This window comes from Lissotriton vulgaris, unplaced genomic scaffold (assembly GCF_964263255.1).
Source record: "Lissotriton vulgaris unplaced genomic scaffold, aLisVul1.2 SCAFFOLD_1646, whole genome shotgun sequence".
In the NCBI taxonomy this organism is placed as follows: domain Eukaryota; kingdom Metazoa; phylum Chordata; class Amphibia; order Caudata; family Salamandridae; genus Lissotriton; species Lissotriton vulgaris.
The window spans coordinates 334,249-356,191 of NW_028251078.1; the positions used below are offsets into that span (position 1 = coordinate 334,249).

General features: G+C 48.8%; 4 non-coding genes across 4 annotated transcripts; 2 read left to right on the top strand and 2 right to left on the bottom strand.

Annotated features, from left to right (window-relative positions):
* Positions 1–1,369: 1,369 nt before the first annotated feature.
* TRNAC-GCA (transfer RNA cysteine (anticodon GCA)) lies at positions 1,370–1,441 on the top strand. Its single transcript has one exon. It is a non-coding gene; the product is annotated as a tRNA-Cys (tRNA).
* Positions 1,442–5,145: 3,704 nt separating this feature from the next.
* Positions 5,146–5,218, bottom strand: TRNAT-UGU (transfer RNA threonine (anticodon UGU)). Its single transcript has one exon. It is a non-coding gene; the product is annotated as a tRNA-Thr (tRNA).
* Positions 5,219–5,982: 764 nt separating this feature from the next.
* TRNAE-CUC (transfer RNA glutamic acid (anticodon CUC)) lies at positions 5,983–6,054 on the bottom strand. The gene has a single exon. It is a non-coding gene; the product is annotated as a tRNA-Glu (tRNA).
* A 1,010-nt stretch (positions 6,055–7,064) lies between these two features.
* On the top strand, positions 7,065–7,150 carry TRNAY-GUA (transfer RNA tyrosine (anticodon GUA)). The gene is given in 2 exon segments: positions 7,065–7,101; positions 7,115–7,150. It is a non-coding gene; the product is annotated as a tRNA-Tyr (tRNA).
* Positions 7,151–21,943: the final 14,793 nt, after the last annotated feature.

Sequence of the window (21,943 nt, forward strand, 5' to 3'; positions counted from 1 at the left end):
GACACGAGGACCCATCAGTAATATTAAACTTGCACAAAACAACTCGGGAAACGACGGTTTCCAAACCTGTCTTATAGAGACCGCTCCGGGGCCTGAACTCCGAACCTCAACATCGCTCAGCAAGTACTGCCATATAAGTACAGCGCGCTAGCCTATTGCGCCACTGGAGCTCAATAACCTAGCAAAATTCGCACAATTGAGCAAACATTCCCCCCTCTGGAGCGAAAGGCGTAAATAAACAGTTCAATCGACAGCATGCTATGCAATATGGCTGGTCGAGGGGGGGGACACGCAAAAGTGCTCGCCGGATCCCGCGCCCACGTGGACCGGACACCGGCAAGCTCAGAAATGCGTAAATATGCCCGCACATAGGTAACCTGGTACACCGCGCCACCCCAACAAACATTCGACAGTGCATTTAGTAACTGTAACAAGAGGCATGAAACTTCGGGGTAAAATTTTTCATAAAGCATGGATGTATGCGTAGAAACGCCCGCACAGGTTACTAGGTACACCGCACCACCCCAACAAACATTCGACAGTGCATATAGTAACTGTAAAACAAGAGGCATGAACTTCGGGATAAAATTCTTCATAAAGCATGGATATGACGTTTGAATAAATATAACAACATGGTAAATTAGCAACGAGCGCGCGTGCAGTCCCTCGCCCACGTGGACCGGGCTCCGTGAAGCACCCGGCTGCGGCACCTGAAACCCTCTGCCTTGCAGCCCTCGAGAGATTCACAACATTACGCACACACGCACAACCTGGGAAAAGGTTCAAAATGCAGTATTTGTAAAGCATACAATTGCCGCCACAATACCACACAAACATGGCCACCCCGACGCCGGAGAGTTCACACAAAGACGCCCAAACCTTTCGGAAAAAACGGGACTCGGTATAGCAATTACCGCGGGGCCCGACAAGTACAGGCCGGGCCCGCACTGACCGGAGGACAAAGACCGGAACGAAAACCGGACGTCCCCCCCCACAGCAGCCCGCTCTAGCGGGCCGCCTCGCCAGGCTCACACCTCACAAGGAGGGAGCAGGCGGCTACGATAAGGGGGGGGAGAGGGTAGGCCCAAGGCCTCGCTCACCTCAACACGACGAGATTGTCCCAAAAGAGTGTCCCGCAAGATCACGACGGCGTCCGGGCGGCAAAGAGGCTCAGGAGAAGGGCACCGTGGCATAAGTACCCAAGAAGCTCCTCCCCGCCGCCCGGACAAGATTCTCGGCAGGTCGCCTCCTCCAACCGGTGAGGCGGATATGCCGGACATGCAACTGGGGGCGGGACCGCCCTCCTTGACTAGGTGCCCGCCCTCTTGATGGCCACTGCGTGGCCTCGGGCAGGCGCAATACAACAGTTGGGGATATAGCTCTGTGGTAGAGCATTTGACTGCAGATCAAGAGGTCCCCGGTTCAAATCCGGGTGTCCCCTACCATTAGAAAAGATTATTTTTTTATGCAGAAAATTATTTTAAATACAAATTCCTTGCTTTCAGAAGAAACATTTTGTAATTACTTAGCCCATTTTTCAAAGCACGTTTAACAGGAACGAGAGGGAGATTCAAACTTTTAACATTTAGGACTCTTTGTCTAAGATTAAAGGGCCTGTTTCTGCATTCCTTCATTTCCACACTGGTTTCATTAATGCGAACCCGTAACATGTATGGATAGGTGAAAGGGTGCCTCACTCTGGAAAGGTTTTGTCGTGCGCCTTTTCACTACCGTAGAAACTGGATTCAGGGGCAGCAGTTGCAGGGTCCTTAGTGCAATGGGGGCGGGGTCAGTGATTTAAAGGGGGGCATGTGGGTGGGGGAGGTAAAGGTGTGTCTAAAAGAAAACACAGTTCTGTAATTATTTTGAAGTAACTGCATATAAATTAATGTAAACACATTAAATGAAGAAAATAAATGCAAGTTAAACTGGTTAGTGAGAACAAGACAGTACAACATTGTTTCTCAGACTGTGGGTCGCCAAAGTTCAGCCAATACATAACGATGGCTTTAAATTCCGGATATTTCTGTCACATTTGCTGGGCTTCAAAGACAGAGGTCAAAGGTCAATCTATATCTTCTGCCTCTTATTTTCTAACATGGAGACTGGTGTTTACGAATTCACCTCCTATACCTGCGTCCTCTTCTGTTCTCTCTTAGAAACGCCAAGGTAACCATCTTCAACTATGCTGATGATTTGCAGCTCATCTTCCCCCTCAACACCAAGGGCTCAGTGGTAGAATTTCAAAACACCATGTCCCACATTCTGAGTTGGATGAGCTGCAATCATTTAAAACTCAACCCAGGAAAGACCGAATTGGTCTTGCCTGGACAGAGTATACATAGTTGGAACCCTAGCTTTTGGCCCTCCTGTATGGGTGCCCCTCCGTCTAAGTCATCTTCGGTAAAAAGTTTGGGCATCCACATCAGTGAAGATCTTTCCTTGAAGAAACAGGTGGGATCAGTCGTTTCCTCCAGTTTTTTTCAGCTGAAAAATTTTTTAAAAATTGCACGCTTTTTTTCCTTTTCCGCCCTTACTCAGATTGTCATCTCTTTGGTTTTATCCAGACTGGATTTTTCCAATAGCCTTTACCTAGGGCTCCCAAAAGGAGAGCTCAAACGCCTCCAGCTGGTTCAGAATCAAGCAGCCAGACTTCTTCTGAACATCCCCAGAAGGCAATCAGTTAGATCTGGCCTGAAACAATTACACTGGTTGCCGGTGGAACAACGTGTGGCCTTCAAGACGGGCTGCATTTTATTTAAATCCTTGCAAGATACTCGCCCCCAATTCGTCAGGAACCTATTCCATAAATACAATCCTTCCCGACAACTCCGGTCCACCCATAAATCTCTGTTGACTGTGCCGTCGTACAAGAGGAAACGTCTCGGAGGCAGCTGCTTTGACCATCTTGCAGCTGCCTTCTGGAACTCCCTCCCCCCTCACCTAAAACTAAGCGACAATCTCCTCAGTTTTAGACATCTTCTGAAGACCTGGCTCTTTTCTCAGGCACACCCTTGAGCTGCCTCTTTTTATCAAATGACCGACGCGCCCTGTTCCTTCCTATAGCGCCATGAAGCCTCCGGGCGTACGAGCGCTCAATAAATACTAGTTAACATTAACATTAACATTAACATTAACTTTGCAATCAAGAAAGGAAAGGAAATTATCTCACAACCCTGGTGGCTACACTTAGGGGCAGATTTATGTTGGGAATGCGCCACGTTTGCGTCACGCAACTGCGGCGTAAACGTAGTGCATCCCTACGACCCATTTACAACGTGACGCATCTAGGCAGATGCGTCACGTTGTAAAGCCCTGCGCCACTTGTGGGCGTTCTGGCGCAGGGTGGGCGTTCCGGGGCAGGTGCGCCTCGCAAAAGTGGCTGAGTGAAATCTATAAGATTTCACTCAGTCACTTTCAGGCCAATGCTGCGTCAAAACCCTGCGCCTGCTTGAAGCAGGCGTAGGTCTTGACGCAGCATTGTAAAGATGGGTCACCTCCGAGCCTTGCTGAAGCTGCGTCGCGCTTGCGACGCAAATCCAGCAATGCGCCACCTTTACGGCACAGATGCGTCACGCATCTGTGCCGTTTTTGCCCCATGGTGCCCCACATTGTAAATGCGGCGCACCATGGGTGACGGAGCAGCGGCGCAAAATAACTGGCGCATCCGTGGGGATGTGCCAGTTATCATAAATCTGCCCAAAAGTGTAAAAGGAAAGCTGGGAGAAGTAATGTTCTCCTAACTCACAATATCATGGAAATACATGGAAATTAACTGTGCACTTCAGCAGCCAGGAAAGAAGATGAAGCACGTTTTTGTTATAATTCGGAAATGTGATGGTAATAAAGATTTGAGTAGGATCAGAAGAAATCAAGACACTTTACTAAAGTGATGCGCAAATAATAAATATTCACTGCAACTCGATTTCTACACAATATAATGTGAGTGCTACAACGTTTTATCAGTAAAACTGCAGATTTACAAGCCCCTTGCGCTGCTTTTACGTTGCCGTTGCGTCACTTTTGTGAGGCAGCGGCGGCGCAAAAGATGCGCCATGGCGTGGGGTATATACAATGTGGTGCATTTCCCGAATGCGTCGCGTTGTAAAGCCCTGCACCAGAAGTAGGCGTTCCTGCGCACGGCAGGGGGGGCGATCCGGCGCAGGAACGCCTCCCAAAAGTGGCTGAGTGAAAGTCACTTTCGGAACGCATGCTGCGTCAAAACCCTGTGCCTGCTTGAAGCAGGCGTAAGGATTGACGCAGCATTGTGCGCATAGAGCCCCCCTGATCATTGCTGGAGCTGCGCGCACTTGCGACGCACCTCCAGCAATGCGCCGCTTTTACGGCACAGATATCTGACGCATCTGTGCCGTTTGTGCCCCATGGTTCGCCACATTGTAAATGTGGCGCATCAAGGGTGGCGGAACTGCGGCACGCAATTACTGGCGCATCCCTGCTGATATGCAGGGATGCGCCAGTTATTGTAAATCTGCCCCTGTGTGTCTATGCAAACTAATTAGCCGTTTCTGTGGGAAAGGGGCTGTCTATAAACGGGAGTGCGCTGCCACACGATGCTTTATTACATTAAAAAAATGGCCCGCCTCATGTCTATTAATGACAGGTGGGTCGAGAAAGTGTGTCGTTCCTAAAAGTGGGTCGTGGCCCTAAAAAGTTTGGGAACCGCTGCTGTAGAAGACAGGCTGTCTCAAAATAGGCAAAATCAATTTTTTTAAGTGCTTTCAAATACATTGTAGTAATATGCAATTACACTGGACATGTTTATGGGTCAAGTGACTCCATCGATTAGAAAGAGCCGATCTTGAAGCAGCCTTCACATTCGCAGCCCTAAAGATCTTCTGCCCGTGTAAGGGAATTACACACCGACTACTAACAGACACTCAACTTTACAAACCTGCTCAGACAGTTCACATTCCAACACAAGAACCATGACGTCAGAGCATCTGTCTCCAGGGAGCCCAGCGCTGTCCAGATGGACCCGGAAGGGAATATTTGTTTCATGTTGTAATGGAAGAATTACTTTGGCTAAAGTCCCTCACTTGGAAGTTTAATGTTGGAGGCAGAATGCTTTTTTTGGTTGGAATATTTAAGTGATGGAAAGCTTTTTACTCAAATTAAAAAATACAAAGGCTCCAGCGAGATTTGAACTCGCGACCCCTGGTTTACAAGACCAGTGCTCTAACCCCTGAGCTATAGAGCCCTTATGAACATATAACGCACGGTATATTTTTTTTATTGTAAATAAGGTATTCTCCTGGAGGGACATTAGGTGGATGTCAGATCAGATCAGTTGCAAAAGAGAATGAACGGAAAAAGTGTCAGCTTCCTCTCTTCAAAGACTAGTCAATCCCGTGCAGTGTAATTCAGAAACAGGCTCCACTGAATATCATTAAGCAAACAGCATATGCAGCAGTTTTAAAACTAACTGTGACCAGTCTTGGCTCAATGGCCACTGTCCTCGGAATATAAATATTCCAGTTCATGTTTCCCCATTATTTGCCGGTGTAAACATAGCCCAGACTTCATAACCCATCCTAGGGAGTGGTTTTAAAAATAAGGTAATCATTTTAGCCTTCACGAAGTCGCCACTAGTTTTAAGAACTCCTAACTACTTGGAAACAATGTGTCAAGGATCACACGGTTCATGGCATTGACGAGGGATCAATCAAAAGTTTACAAATGTATCCGTGGTCAGAGGCTGCACACAACAGACACCTGTGGGAACCGCGCCGCGGGTGCAGCTCCCTTAGAGTTTGTCTGGAAAGGACGCCTTTCGGCTGAAAAGATAAAGTATAATCGAATGTTTTATTAAATAAAAACACTCTAAAGATTACGCACCTGTAGAACTTGTCTATTTTTTATATGTCAAGCACTTGTCTGCCTTGTGACGCTACATTTGCATTAAAGTATAATTTAGCATATGTTTTGAAAAATCCAAAGAAGGAATTTAAGTAAAAATGTAACTTCCCTGACCGGGAATCGAACCCGGGCCGCGGCGGTGAGAGCGCCGAATCCTAACCACTAGACCACCAGGGAGCGTGGGAGACTCGCATAGTGACATTAGTGAGTTGCTACAGAGTCACAGTAGTGCTAGAAGTGTTTATACAATCAGTGACACTGGTAGGTTTGGTATAAGGTTTTAACCGTCTTGCCGTCTAAACCACAAAGTTATACCAACACTCACCACCCGAGCAGCCCCTGCACAGTACAGAAGGAACAACAGGAATAAACACAGCCACGCACGGATGCTGAATTCAGATACCCGAGCAGAAGCCAGTGCCGTCCATCAGAGGAGCATAGGAGTAGAAATATCCGAGATTCGCGGGTGTTTCAACAGATCACACATGTTTTATTGTTTTTTTTTCTTCATATTTTATATAGCGCGAACTCAACCCGAAGGTATTGGAGCGCTGTACATGACAACCGTATTTACATTACACATTCAGGCACGGGGAGATTAGGTGATTTGCCCGAATCACAGGATGTGGACGCGACCTCGAGGCTCCAACCCGGGTTTCCAGGACCAGTAATCAGAGCTCTCGTCTTTTCATTACAAGTTACATCTCATGAAAGAAAAGTGCGCACTTATTATTGTCACTTAAAAGCTCATTTTGTGTCTGATTTTTTTTATTAACCAGCTTATGCATTTGTTAAATCAAGAGTAGCGCCATGAAGACAAGCCTCATCGAAAGCGCAAAGAGGCTGAAATACACAGTTAAAGTGGGGGCGCATGAATGGACATGAAAGAAACACTGCAAGGCACCGACCGTGAGGACATGAGCCTCTTCCGGGAGGGGGGGGGCGAGCACGGGGCTCCTCAGGAGAGAGCGGCTCCTTCCAGCAGAAACTGAATGGAAGAAGGGCTGGTTTCTTCAGCCCTTTGAGGGTGCGAGAGGAGGGGCTGAGGAAAGGAAAGTCTCCATTGGAGGGTTTGGAGCTTTATCAAGCCCTGGGGTTGGTGTTTACAAGCAGAATGCGAGGTGGATGGCTGGGTCCGCGCCCACTCCTCATGGGATATAGCGCCTTGTCATCGCTTCCTAACCTAGCCTTCGATAGCTCAGTTGGTAGAGCGGAGGACTGTAGTGGAGTGACTGTTATCCTTAGGTCGCTGGTTCAAATCCGGCTCGAAGGACTTTTGCAAACTCTCCACTTTTTTTCCCTCTGCTTCCCAATGGAAAGCGCCTCTTTCTCGGACCCTCACACGCCGGGGCTTTTGCTGCCTCCCCTCTTCACCTTTACAGCCCAGCTCTCTCCTCCGGCGGGGGTGAGGGGGGTGGTGTCTCCCGCCACCCCCTCCCTGTGTGCAGCCCCCGCTGCAATGCCCCCTCATCAGACAGAGCCAGGGGCCCCTGGGCTGAAGAGCCAGGCCGAGGCCCCGTCTGAAGCAGCCCTGGGAGCTGGTTGTGGAGCCTGTGGCCCCCTGTGTTGGTGTGAAGGAACTCGGAAATGACAAAGATCAGTCACAGGCAGGACAGGGCGGGGTAAAGCCTCCATGAGAAGCTGCTTAGCAGCAATGAGCACATCGGATCCTCGTTAGTATAGTGGTCAGTATCCCCGCCTGTCACGCGGGAGACCGGGGTTCAATTCCCCGACGGGGAGGATATATTTTTATTTTTATAGTCAGCCTATATTTTTAAAGCATGACGATTGAACGTCTATTTTAAATATAATCTAGAATGTGACACCCTTGCTATTGTGTACTGACGCTTTTCATTCATGACGTCATCTCCTATAGGTAAAAGATTTACTAACGCAATCTCATAACTGTTCAAATCAATCACAGGCGATTTTTAAGTCGGACACTTTTTGGGAAGCATTTCTGTCTTTCCATTGGCCGACGGCAGCACTACCTCGCTGGTGTTGCCATCGGCCAAGGGGTGCTGGGGGGGGGGGGGGGGCAGCCAACTGCAGGGCTGTTTGGGAGGGGCTCGTGGGGGGGATGTTTGCGGAGCGCCTTCCTTGGGCTTCATTTGGGCTACTTTTGGGCTCCCCTGGTTCCTACTGGGGGTGCCCAATTATATATATTTCACTGCCTCCTCCTCCCGGCTGCCATTTTAGGCTGAATGACCTGGTGGCCGGGAGCTCATTAGCTTAAATTTATAAAAAAAATTGTGAGTGTTGTTTTTGGTGTTCTTCGACATGTCGGGTGAGGACTATCGTGTACTAGAGGCGATCCGCCTCCTGAGCGAAGCGGGACACCTGGACCTGGTTTTGGGTGATGTAGCTGGGCCGTCGCGTCCTCAGCGGCAGGCCTCAGCTCGTGTTGCTGCGGTGGTCGCGGCCTGTGTGTCGCCGAAGAGGTCTCGCCGGGAGGCGGTAAGTGACAGGGGCCGCCCGCGTTCTAGGAGAGCGGCCCCTGGAACTGTGGTGCATTTAGATGCCGGAGCGGCTTTACTGCGTGAGGCGGGAGTGGGGGAGGGAGGGGCTTCGGCTCCTCTTGTTCCCGTGATGCCGCCGACACTGTCGCTTTCGGTCCCTGCTGCCAGAGGCAAGCGGGCCGTTAAGCGGGGAGGCAGGAAGCGCTCTGCTTCGGTCTCCGTTTGTTCAGTTGAGTAGTCGGCGGGAGAGGTGCCGGCGGTTGGCGCGCATGCGCAGATTGATTTTATCGCGCCGCGCGCCCAGGGGGATTTTATGTTACCGGCTGCAGTGCCGGTTGGGCAGTTATGTGGACCATCGGCTTTGGGGGCGCATGGGGTCCTTCAGGAGGTGGAATTGTTGGCAGCACATGAAGGGGCTGGAGGTGGCCGTTTTTCTACACCAGCTCGCGCTTCTGGGGTGCAATTGTTCGAAAATGCTGACATTCAGGATGAGGTGGAGGCTGGGCAGTTGGGTGCTGGGGAGGGTTTTGTACCTTTTAGCCCCCTGTTGTTTTCCCCTCCTGTTTTGACTCGTGGGGAGGTGTTTTCGGTGCTCAGTGGTTCTGTGGGGGAGGGGGAGTGGGCGCAGGTGGAAAGGAGGGCGGGGGCAGTGTTACAGGGACAGGAGGTTGGTCGTGGTGTGTTGTGTACGCCTGCAGATATCTCTGGGTCAGGTAAGGGGTTCGTTGAGCCTTCTGTGGGAGGTGATGTTTTTTCCTCTTTGCAAGGGAGTGGCAGTAGGCAGGTGGGTGCCAGGTCTTGGGAGGGTCTGGATGTGTTTCCTTATTGGGCAGAGGGGGTTCGTGATGCGGTGGGGTTACGCCTATCAAGGGGACTGATATGTTGAGTGGCTTTGGGGGCACTTTGAGGTTTCCGGGTTTGCCTGTGGGGGGTAACCTTTTGGGAGGATGGAGAAGCCCCGGCCTGATACCCAGCAGGAGGGGCATGGTGGGCAGGTGTTAGGTCCCGTGTCTAAGTTTGTTCAGGAGCTATTGGTTTGGAGTAGTGATGGTGAAGAAGTGGCACCGTCCCCTTCTCGGCAGGTGTTGTCTGTTCGGTCTAAGGGGTCTGTTTCTCGGGAGGCTGGTCAGATGCAATTTCAGGATTCTAGGTCTTGTGTGGCTAGTGGTATTGATAGGTTTGGACGTTCTGGTAGTAAGGGTCCCGGCACATCAGTTCAGCCTTTTTCTTCACAGGTCAGAGAGCGTCGTGGAGAGGCAGACTTGGTAGGGCGGAGTGCGGCCCAGTGGCACAGAGGAGAAGGGAGGGTGGAGCCTGGCGTGGCATACCCCGTACCGGCGAGGGATCCCGGCGCGGTCAACGTAGGCAGGTCCGGCGCGACCTCGTTGGCCCCAACATCTTCGTTTCAGGATCTCGGCGCGGTCAGCAGAAGCAGGTCAGGCGCGTCCTCGCTCGCCCCAATTTCTCTTTCTCCAGGTATCGGCGGGGTCGGCAGAAGCAGGCCCGGCGCGTCTTCGCTGGCCCCAACGTCTTGTTCTCAGGATCTCGGCGGGGTCGGCAGAAGCAGGTCCGGCGCGTCCTCGCTGGCCCCAACGTCTTTTTCTCACCAAAAAAAGGGATTTGTCATTGGATAAGGTGTGCAACAGTGGTCAACGTTTGGGGGAGTACAGACGGGTCCAGTCGGCTCCCCCGCCTCGTGTCTCAGTCAGGGCTGGTAAGGCCCAGGTTGGTTTTCAAAGTCCATCAGTGGTGTTTGCCCCTCCTAGGTTGGAGGAATCTCTGGTGCTGGATTATGATGAGGAGAGCCCTGAGGAGGGCGAGTTACGTGCTGAGGGCACAAAGGGGGGGGGCTTTTTCACGTTTCTGATGATGTTTTACAGGCACCGGTGGTGGTGCGTTCGAAATCTGCAGTTTCCAGACCTACTCGAGAGAGCGGCCCCTCGGTGAGGGTTCCTTGGACGGGTGGCGATGTGGAGCATCTGGCATGGAGAGTGCGGCCGGCTCAAGTTTCTTTATTAAAACCAGGTGAGCTTTCTGTGCCGCAGGCCAAACCGTCGATGGTGTCTGTGGGAAAGGGGGATGAACCATGTTCGGAAGGTCTGGACATTAAGCTCCACAAGGGTCGTTATGTCAAAGATCAGGGGGTAGGTACGAGTGATGGGGGTGCGGGTTCCAAGGTGGATTCTAGCACTGTTACTGAGCCCACAGAGGTAGGTAAAGATCCCCTACATAGTAAGGAGCTTAAGATAAAGAAATTACCTTACATGGGCGTTATGAAACCTTTGGGCGCTCATTTAATGTTGGCAACTAACGAAAGGATTTGGAAGGGGGAGTACGTTGAATTACTGAAGCTCTTACATAGGGAAGTTCGCTCCAAGGAGGGGTCTAAGGAAGAAGAATACGAGCTGGCTAAGCGCCCAAAGGTTCCTTTGACGATCGAAAACTGGACAGCGGCATTTCTGATCTATGCTAGCGTGTGGAGAAGTGTGGCTCACTGGTTAGAGCAGGCAGACCCTGAAGCAGAGGTCAGACCCGGGACCAGGGTTCAATTCCCGACGCGGCAGGGTCTTGAGCTCAAATGTCCATGGACTCGATAATTCTCGCTTCGGTGCCTGACCTAATCATGGGTTCACACTCTGCAACTCTGGGCATTAAGCTTGCTTAATCTCCACAACGGCCCCCCCACGGCGGGATGCCTGGCTTTCACCTTGGGGATGCCCTTTAGGGGCTATCTCACAGGGAAAAACCAGGACGGGTTCCCTAGGCAAGCGCGGAGATACCCCTTCGGGGGTCGATTTAGGCGCTATATAAGAAACATAATAATAATAATACTGTGAGAAATTCCCTGAGTGTGGTGTTGCCATTTTTAAGTATATGGATGTGATCAGAAAGGCGCAGATTACTGGCAGTGGTTATGCCTGGTTACAGTATGATGAGGAATTCCGAGCACGGATGGCTTGGGATCCTGAGGCGAAATGGGGGGAGTTGGACAATGACTTGTGGCAACACACTATGGGTGCATCGGCTGGTGGTAAGATGGTTTTTACAGCTAGCGGCTATCCATTACCTTATCGGCCCTTTCAGGGGAAGCCCACCCGGGGTGGGGTGGGTGCAGCAGCATCAGGGCAACCTTCCAATGGGACATGTTGGGATTTTAACAGAGGTCACTGCCCAAGGGAATATTGTAAGTTCAGGCACGAATGTTCCCAATGTGGTAGAACGCATCCATTGGCCAGGTGTTGGGGGCCTCGTGTTACAGGGGGTCGACAATGGTCACAGCAGCCTACCAATGCCCTGGTCCTGCACAGCAGCCTCAGCCTAAGAGGGGGGGGGGAAGCACTCCAGGAGCTGGGCCCAAAGGCTCGTACTCCGGTTAAAATTTTTCAGCTAGCTGTGGCTCTGAGGGATTATGGGAATGCCGAGGCTGGTAAGTTACTGCTGGATGGTTTTCAGGAAGGTTTTCGGCGTGGTTATACAGGGCCGCGGTTGCGGCGGTGGTCTAAAAATCTGTTGTCAGCCGATGAACATCCTGCTGTGGTGCAAGACAAATTGGATAAAGAAGTGCGTGAGGGAAGGATGGCAGGTCCTTTTGATGATTGGCCCTTGGAGAATCTCATTGTTTCCCCCATTGGTGTAGTCCCTAAGAAGGAGCCTGGGCAATTTCGTTTAATTCAACACTTGTCATGGCCGGAGGGCTCTTCGGTTAATGATGTCATTGATGGCGAGGCTGCTTCTGTGTCTTATTCTTCAGTGGATGTGGCCATGGCCCTGGTTGTGACTGCCGGCTCTGGTGTGGCAATGGCTAAATGCGATATAAAATCTGCATTCCGTTTGTTGCCTATTTATTTTTGTATTACAAAGGTCCTCGGATTTTAGTGATATCTAGAGGAATAATTTTCACAGGCTCGGAATAAAGACTGTGTTTTTCTTCTTCAGTGTCCAGCCGGACCTAGAAGCGTTTATTTTTGAAAATAGTTATAAATATAAACAGAGTAAGGCGAAACAAGTCGCACATTAATGACTGGGCACAAGCCTGTACCTAGTCAGAAGGAGACAATACAAAGGAAAAAAGACAAAGAGTTCACAGGCAAACAAGGAGAACCGGGTGGCTTATAATACAATGCAAACAGTTCTTGAATAAGCACAGACCCACAGTAACTGCCGAGAAAATTACAAATCATAAAACGAGCAGTACTGCAAAACAGTCGACGAACGTTTCGATCCCTATCTCCAATAATATAGTGGGATCATCTTCAGGACTAAAATTGACTTTGCCTGATTTGTCGAGTAAGCCTGTAGGGTATAAACAGGAAGAGAAGGAAAAGAAAATTTCTGTATCAATTCTTTACAGGGTGAGTGCTAAAAGACTAAAATGCTAGTCAATAACCATTCTTGTCATGCAAAATGCAACACGTGCACATGCAGTTGTGTATTCCCAAAGGGCACGGATCTCAATGTGCTCGTATTTGGGGTGCAGAAGACCGAGTGAAAATAGGGCATACCGCGTTTGCTTATGTGGAAGTGGTGCTCGGTGGCGGGGAATATAGTGCTTGAGTGAAGAATTATCGTGGTGAGGGAGTGTTGGCAAGGGGTCACAAGAGTGTAAGTGAAAGCCCGGTATAAAATTTCTAATTACCACGAGCAGGGGTGGGTGGGACGGCCGTGGGTGAAGACACTTCCTAGGGCAGTCAGTTCCCAGTATAGTTGATGCCTATATGGAGATATCTTAGTCATAGATTATACGTATAACGGGTTAATGAGGGACAAAAAATGAAAGCTATAGTTACCGGGTAGCAATTTGCCGGAATCGCAAGGAGGACTAATACCAGCCAAATAAGGTCGAGTTAGTTAGGACCTGAAAGGGAGGTTTATAATCCAGGGTTAGAATTGCAAGGGTGGAGCCGGGGTGGCGACTTAAGTGCAGCGAAAGAAAACCAACATTACCGATAAAGCCTAGCATATAGCGTGGGCTTGATGTGGAACTTCAATTGGAAGTTGTAATCTGTGGACAAAAACATAGACAATTGGTGGTCGAAGGGGAGTGAGGGGCGGGTGACGGCGGCTGGTGCAGACAAGTAATTACCGTAAACGGTGGTCTGAAATCCCCGCAAGGCGCTCGATAGCATAAGCCTTTTCCGTGCGAGCCTGCAAAAAAAATATACCGAGGGCGCACATAAGATATAACGGACCATAACGGACTCATTTGGATCCTTAAGGGAGCCGGGGTCATGAACCAATTCAAAGCTTACCGTGATGTACTCGTAGTGGGGCCGCAATGGGTTCCGGTCTAGCGGCACAATGGCCAGGTGCTTAGCGTCTGCATGCAGAGACGCCTAATGTGCTCCGTCAGGGTAGTACTGAAGAGTGAAAACGGACTACTCGAAGGTGAAATGTAGTACCGGTATTAGGCGCCATCTTGGAATGGTGAGCCACCAGGGGAGTGAGATTTTAAGCATAGAAGGGACTGGCTAGTGAAGGTGCCACAGCGCGGTTCACAGAGCAAAGGTCTCGAGCTGATTAAAAACAAGCTGATTGAAACCAACTGACATTTCAAAAATGTTACATTTAAGTCCAGACAATTATTATATATGCTCATGCAACGAAAGGAAATCATTAGTAATCAGCTTATATTAGGCTGGTCCAGTCCTCTGTTCTGTTGAGGCCATCCTGAATAGAGTTGAACTGTATGATGGACTTCAGCTCTTCTTTATTGAGTAACTGTCCAATATTGCCACCTCTCGGAGGGAGTCTCAGTACTTTCAGGACAGTCCATTTCAATTCATTGTCAGAATGTTTTAGAGCTGCAAAGTGTTCCACCAAGGGTGCATTTAGACTGCCACACCGGATGCGGCTCCTGTGTTGTCCAATACGAATTTTTACCTTTTGGCTGGTCTGTCCTATGTACACTTTTTGACAAGGGCACACGATTAAATAAATAACATTGCAGGTGTTGCAATTGGAGAAGGAACGACATTGTATAGTGATATTATTAAAGGTAAAACTTTTTCCTTCTATAGTGTTGTCACAGTTATTACATCCACCACATTTTGCATGCCCAACAATGGGGGACAGACCCCATACATTTTCAAGTGTAGTTGGAGGTAAAGAAGCGGGTAGAGCAGCCCTCACAAGGTGATCTCTAAGATTTTTACTCTTTTTGAAGGCAAAGACAGGTTTTTCAATGGAGAGGACACCTGTATTTAGTATTGGCCAGTGCTTGAGGATAGTCTTTCTCAATTGATTTGAAATTGGTGAGAAAGTAGATACGCAAGGTATGCGTTTAGAGTCAGTCTTTTTTTTTGGTGTAAGTAAGACTTCCCTAGGGCAATACCATGCGCGCTTAGTAGCGTTTTTAACTCATTTCTTTGGGTACCCCCTATCTTTGAGTTTAGTTGCCAAGGTGGTAGCTTCTCGGAAATAGTCATCCTTACAGGAGCAGTTACGCCGTATTCGCAAAAATTGTGAGTACGGGAGAGAGTCGCGTAATGCTCTCGGGTGGTTGCTGTTGTAGGCCAAAAGAGTGTTTTTTTAAGTGGGCTTACGGTAGAGACGTGTAAATAAAGAGCCTTCACTGTGATAGATTGACAAGTCCAAAAAGGAGATAGAGTCATGATCGGTGGTAATGGTGAAAGTAAGGCCCAAACAATTATTGTTCAGCCAGTGTAAGAATTGGCGCAGGCAATCGTCACTTCCATTCCAAATGATGAAAATGTCATCGATATACCTGCGCCAAAACTTAATCCCCAATAAGAAGGGATTGGTAGGATTGATAATCACATTGGTCTCTATTTCATTCATGAAAAGTATCGCCAGATTCGGAGCAAAAATTGTGCCCATGGCGGTCCCCTTGATCTGTTCATAGAAATTGCCATTGAAGAGGAAAAAATTCCTCGTAAGTCATATTTCTAGGAGCTGAAGGATAAACATGCTAGGTACAACATGGGGTCGGGGTCGTGAGTCCAGAATCTTTTTAATCACTAACAGTGCTGTAATCTGAGGAATATTAGTGTAGAGGGACTCAATGTCCATGGTTACCAGAGTTTCAATCATTGGGTTGTACGGATGATGCTCGATCATGTTAATCATCGAGCATCGAGCATCGAGATGAATCCGCAGGCTGACACAATAGGACGGCCTGGAGGGTTTTCTATCCAAAAAAGAGTACAATTTCTTAAATGTCAAAACACCCAGAATTCCGGTAATATACACGTTACCTAAAGTACATAAAGATCAAAAAAAACCTCCAGGCCGTCCTATTGTGTCAGCCTGCGGATCCATCCTAGAACCATTGGGATCTTACGTAAACTTCTTCATTAAAGACTTTGTCGGGGGAGGAGCCTAGCCCGCGACCATGATGGCCGCCTGATCCCTCGGCTCCGCCGACCCTTCCGTTCATCTCCCGAACTGCCGATCATCCTGCAAGTTATCCTGCCCATTTTTCGGCGTCCCGGATCCGTGAGGCGCTCCTGTATCCAGCGGTGTGTTTCCCGGCGCGATCCTGGTGGTAGAGACGGCGAGGTGCTCCGGTCTCTGCTACAGTGTTGCAGTGCTGAGATCGGGTCTTTGTTCTCCGGAGACTGCAATCCTAAGCTGTAGCCACGGCCGACATTGTAACAGGACGAGGCCGGCTGACGGAGATTTATCGCCGCCTTGCTTTCCCTGCTGCAGCGGGCCGCCCTGCCTTGCACGCCTTCGCGCCGGACCCGTTTTGCCACCGTGGACGATAGACTTCGCCCTCTCCTCTGCCGGTGGACGGCGCCGGACATCTTCTTTTTCCCCAGAGCTGCATTGGGAGCCATTTTGAGCTGGGCGCTCGGCGGCCATCTGGCGTGTTCCCAGTGGATTATGCGGTACTGATGCCGGGTAGCCGAGCGAAGGGTACTGTTCCGCAACTGTGTTCCCCGGAGAGGCAACATTTGGGGATCAGCTACTGGCGAGGGGCTGAAGTGATGGCCGAAGGCAACCAACCTCGAGGGTTACAACGTGATCCTGCGCCCGGGGTGTGTGGGACGGCAGTTCTCTCTCATTCTGCGGCATCTCCCAGCCTGGCTGATGTAATGCATGCCCTGACAGACCTCCGTGTTGCTGTGCGTGACATGGTCCTGGACCTGCAATGCCAACCGGATGACTCTGTTAATGCGGAGCCCTCGGATGGACATGTCGAACCCCCTGTGCTGTGCACTTCGCCACACCCTGTGCTTGTCTGTGACTGCTACCCTGCACAGACGGCCTTGATGGCGCTGGATGTGTGCGATGTAGTTGCTGCCGAGCTTCCCAGTTCTGCTGCAGGGATGTGTGAAGATCTTGGTCCTTGGCGGACACCGGGGACTTGTGTCTGGGCGCCTTGCCTCACGACTGCTTCGGGGCTTCCTCGCGGGTCCCACCGGTCCATCCTGGAGTTGAGAATGCTGTATTTGTCGGCTGCCCTTCAAACATTGCTGCTATGCGTTGCCCCTTTTTGGGTGTGCGTTCATCGTCTGGCTCTGTGGTGGAGTGATTTTGGTGGCTGGCGCCGTGCGCTGCAGTGGACCTCACCTTCGCTTTCTCCGTCAACGGTGGCTGTTCTAGAGCTGGACTCCGTCGACATGCTGGATCGAAGGGGACAAGGATGAGGATGTTTCTCTCTTTTGGCTGTATCCGGTTGTGTGCTTTACTGGGACAGTAATGGACATTTTGGGAGTTAAATGTTGGTCAGGTACTGGGTCGGGGTCCGGGGAAGGGTGGCCGTGGGTAACAATGCTGATTGTTTTGAACATCTAATTGGCCCTCCTCCGGTCTTATGTGATTTCTTTTCCTTCTTTCTCTCTCTTCTGAATTTCGGGTATTCTTGGGGCAACAGACACACTGCTTAGGGGGGGGTAGGCCGTAGCCTTCGCATGCGTGTAGGGTGGGGGGTCCTTTTTTCTTCGATTGTTCAGTTACTATGGGCCTTATTTTTCTTCTTCTTCTTCTACTCTTTCTTCTTCTTATTTCCCGGGGTCAAGGGGTGGATTGGCACGTTGTGGGTAGTGGCTGGGGTACATATGATGTTTGGTTGCTTTCTCTCCTGCTTTCTTCGCCACCAGCCTCTTGCTTAATGGATAACGCTTGCTGACGCTCCTGTATACTGATGCCCATTTCGGTCCTGGTACGGATTGTTTGGACTCTGATCCTTCTTGGCTCCTATTACTCTGGACCTCTTTAAAAATTTAAAATTAAACCTTCACTCCTCCTACCTCTCGGCGGCGCACTTAATTACAGTGTAACTTGGATTATTCGTGATCTGCTCGATATGCTGCTGAGAGCCCAATTGCTTGCTGATGTGCTTTAAACGATTTCGAGGCCGGCCGGTGGGTTGTAGGCCCGTATTTGTTTGCCTATGATGTCTAATAAAGGTTTTCCAAAAATTAAAAAAAAAAAAAAAAAAGACTTTGTCCCCTTCACGCAATGCTACATAAAAGACTCAATGCACATGATTAACATGATCGAGCATCATCCGTACAACCCAATGATTGAAACTCTGGTAACCACGGACATTGAGTCCCTCTACACTAATATTCCTCAGATTACAGCACTGTTAGTGATTAAAAAGATTCTGGACTCACGACCTCGACCCCATGTTGTACCTAGCATGTTTATCCTTCAGCTCCTAGAAATATGCCTTACGAAGAATTTTTTCCTCTTCAATGGCAATTTCTATGAACAGATCAAGGGGACCGCCATGGGCGCAATTTTTGCTCGGAATCTGGCGATACTTTTCATGAATGAAATAGAGACCAATGTGATTATCAATCCTACCAATCCCTTCTTATTGGGGATTAAGTTTTGGCGCAGGTATATCGATGACATTTTCATCATTTGGAATGGAAGTGACGATTGCCTGCGCCAATTCTTACACTGGCTGAACAATAATTGTTTGGGCCTTACTTTCACCATTACCACCGATCATGACTCTATCTCCTTTTTGGACTTGTCAATCTATCACAGTGAAGGCTCTTTATTGACACGTCTCTACCGTAAGCCCACTGAAAAAAACACTCTTTTGGCCTACAACAGCAACCACCCGAGAGCATTACGCGACTCTCTCCCGTACTCGCAATTTTTGCGAATACGGCGTAACTGCTCCTGTAAGGATGACTATTTCCGAGAAGCTACCACCTTGGCAACTAAACTCAAAGATAGGGGGTACCCAAAGAAATGAGTTAAAAACGCTACTAAGCGCGCATGGTATTGCCCTAGGGAAGTCTTACTTACACCAAAAGAAAAGACTGACTCTAAACGCATACCTTGCGTATCTACTTTCTCACCAATTTCAAATCAATTGAGAAAGACTATCCTCAAGCACTGGCCAATACTAAATACAGGTGTCCTCTCCATTGAAAAACCTGTCTTTGCCTTCAAAAAGAGTAAAAATCTTAGAGATCACCTTGTGAGGGCTGCTCTACCCGCTTCTTTACCTCCAACTACACTTGAAAATGTATGGGGTCTGTCCCCCATTGTTGGGCATGTAAAATGTGGTGGATGTAATAACTGTGACAACACTATAGAAGGAAAAAGTTTTACCTTTAATAATATCACTATACAATGTCGTTCCTTCTCCAATTGCAACACCTGCAATGTTATTTATTTAATCGTGTGCCCTTGTCAAAAAGTGTACATAGGACAGACCAGCCAAAAGGTAAAAATTCGTATTGGACAACACAGGAGCCGCATCCGGTGTGGCAGTCTAAATGCACCCTTGGTGGAACACTTTGCAGCTCTAAAACATTCTGACAATGAATTGAAATGGACTGTCCTGAAAGTACTGAGACTCCCTCCGAGAGGTGGCAATATGGGACAGTTACTCAATAAAGAAGAGCTGAAGTCCATCATACAGTTCAACTCTATTCAGGATGGCCTCAACAGAACAGAGGACTGGACCAGCCTAATATAAGCTGATTACTAATGATTTCCTTTCGTTGCATGAGCATATATAATAATTGTCTGGACTTAAATGTAACATTTTTGAAATGTCAGTTGGTTTCAATCAGCTTGTTTTTAATCAGCTCGAGACCTTTGCTCTGTGAACCACGCTGTGGCACCTTCACTAGCCAGTCCCTTCTATGCTTAAAATCTCACTCCCCTTGTGGCTCACCATTCCAAGATGGCGCCTAATACCGGTACTACATTTCACCTTCGAGTAGTCCGTTTTCACTCTTCAGTACTACCCTGACGGAGCACATTAGGCGTCTCTGCATGCAGACGCTAAGCACCTGGCCATTGTGCCGCTAGACCGGAACCCATTGCGGCCCCACTACGAGTACATCACGGTAAGCTTTGAATTGGTTCATGACCCCGGCTCCCTTAAGGATCCAAATGAGTCCGTTATGGTCCGTTATATCTTATGTGCGCCCTCGGTATATTTTTTTTGCAGGCTCGCACGGAAAAGGCTTATGCTATCGAGCGCCTTGCGGGGATTTCAGACCACCGTTTACGGTAATTACTTGTCTGCACCAGCCGCCGTCACCCGCCCCTCACTCCCCTTCGACCACCAATTGCCTATGTTTTTGTCCACAGATTACAACTTCCAATTGAAGTTCCACATCAAGCCCACGCTATATGCTAGGCTTTATCGGTAATGTTGTTTTTCTTTCACTGCACTTAAGTCGCCACCCCGGCTCCACCCTTGCAATTCTAACCCTGGATTATAAACCTCCCTTTCAGGTCCTAACTAACTCGACCTTATTTGGCTGGTATTAGTCCTCCTTGCGATTCCGGCGAATTGCTACCCGGTAACTATAGCTTTCATTTTTTGTCCCTCATTAACCCGTTATACGTATAATCTATGACTAAGATATCTCCATGTAGGCATCAACTATACTGGGAACTGACTGCCCATGGAAGTCTCTTCACCCACGGCCGTCCCACCCAGCCCTGCTCGTGGTAATTAGAAATTTTATACCGGGCTTTCACTTACACTCTTGTGACCCCTTGCCAACACTCCCTCACCACGATAATTCTTCACTCAAACACTATATTCCCCGCCACCGAGCACCACTTCCACATAAGCAAACGCGGTATGCCCTATTTTCACTCGGTCTTCTGCACCCCAAATACGAGCACATTGAGATCCGTGCTCTTTGGGAATACACAACTGCATGTGCACATGTTGCATTTTGCATGACAAGAATGGTTATTGACTAGCATTTTAGTCTTTTAGCACTCACCCTGTAAAGAATTGATACAGAAATTTTCTTTTCCTTCTCTTCCTGTTTATACCCTACAGGCCTACTCGACAAATCAGGCAAAGTCAATTTTAGTCCTGAAGATGATCCCACTATATTATTGGAGATAGGGATCGAAACGTTCGTCGACTGTTTTGCAGTACTGCTCGTTTTATGATTTGTAATTTTCTCGGCAGTTACTGTGGGTCTGTGCTTATTCAAGAACTGTTTGCATTGTATTATAAGCCACCCGGTTCTCCTTGTTTGCCTGTGAACTCTTTGTCTTTTTTCCTTTGTATTGTCTCCTTCTGACTAGGTACAGGCTTGTGCCCAGTCATTAATGTGCGACTTGTTTCGCCTTACTCTGTTTATATTTATAACTATTTTCAAAAATAAACGCTTCTAGGTCCGGCTGGACACTGAAGAAGAAAAACACAGTCTTTATTCCGAGCCTGTGAAAATTATTCCTCTAGATATCACTAAAATCCGAGGACCTTTGTAATACAAAAATAAATAGCTTAACCCATGGTCCTTGGCCATTCCTTTGGGTTCCCTTGTATACTAATACCTACTATTCCGTTTGTTGCCGGTACATCCTGGGGATTGGGATCTTTTGGGGATTAAATTTCATGGGAAATGGTATGTTGATAAGGCTTTACCAATGGGTTGTTCCATCTCCTGCGCATTATTTGAGACTTTCAGCACTTTTCTCCAATGGTTTTTCACTGACACTTCAGGACACCAGCTAGTAACACACTACCTGGACGATTTCTTTTTTGTGGGCGCTCCCAATTCCTCAGCATGCCAGAATGCTTTGCGGACCTTCCAGACTCTGATGGATTTCTTAGGTGTGCCGTTGGCACCGGAAAAGACAATGGGCCCCTGCGCGACCATGTCTTTTTTGGGGATTGAGATAGATTCTCATGCTATGGAGGCACGTTTACCGGTGGACAAGAAGGCGAAAATGTTGGAACTATTACATGCCATGTTGAACAAGTCAAAAGTGACAGTGAAAGAGATTCAGGTGCTGCTAGGCCGTCTTAATTTTGCTTGCAGGGTGGTCAGGGCAGGTAGAACGTTTTGCAGGCGTCTGGGCAGGGCTCTATCAGGACAATTTTTACCTCACCATCACGTCCGCTTATCAGCAGGGGTTAAGGAGGATCTGCGGATGTGGGTAGCCTTCTTACATTCTTTCAATGGAATTCCTCTGTACAGAGAAGAAGATTGGGTCTGGGAAGTCCAAATTTTTTCGGATGCTGCAGGCAGTGATGGTTTTGGTCTTTTCTGGCAGGGCAGATGGTGTGCAGAACAGTGGCCTGCTAAGTGGAAGAACGGAGGCAGGAGTATTGCATTCCTGGAGCTATTCCCGGTGGTGGTTGCTTTGACTTTGTGGGGTCATGAGCTTGGTCACAAAAAAGTGCTGTT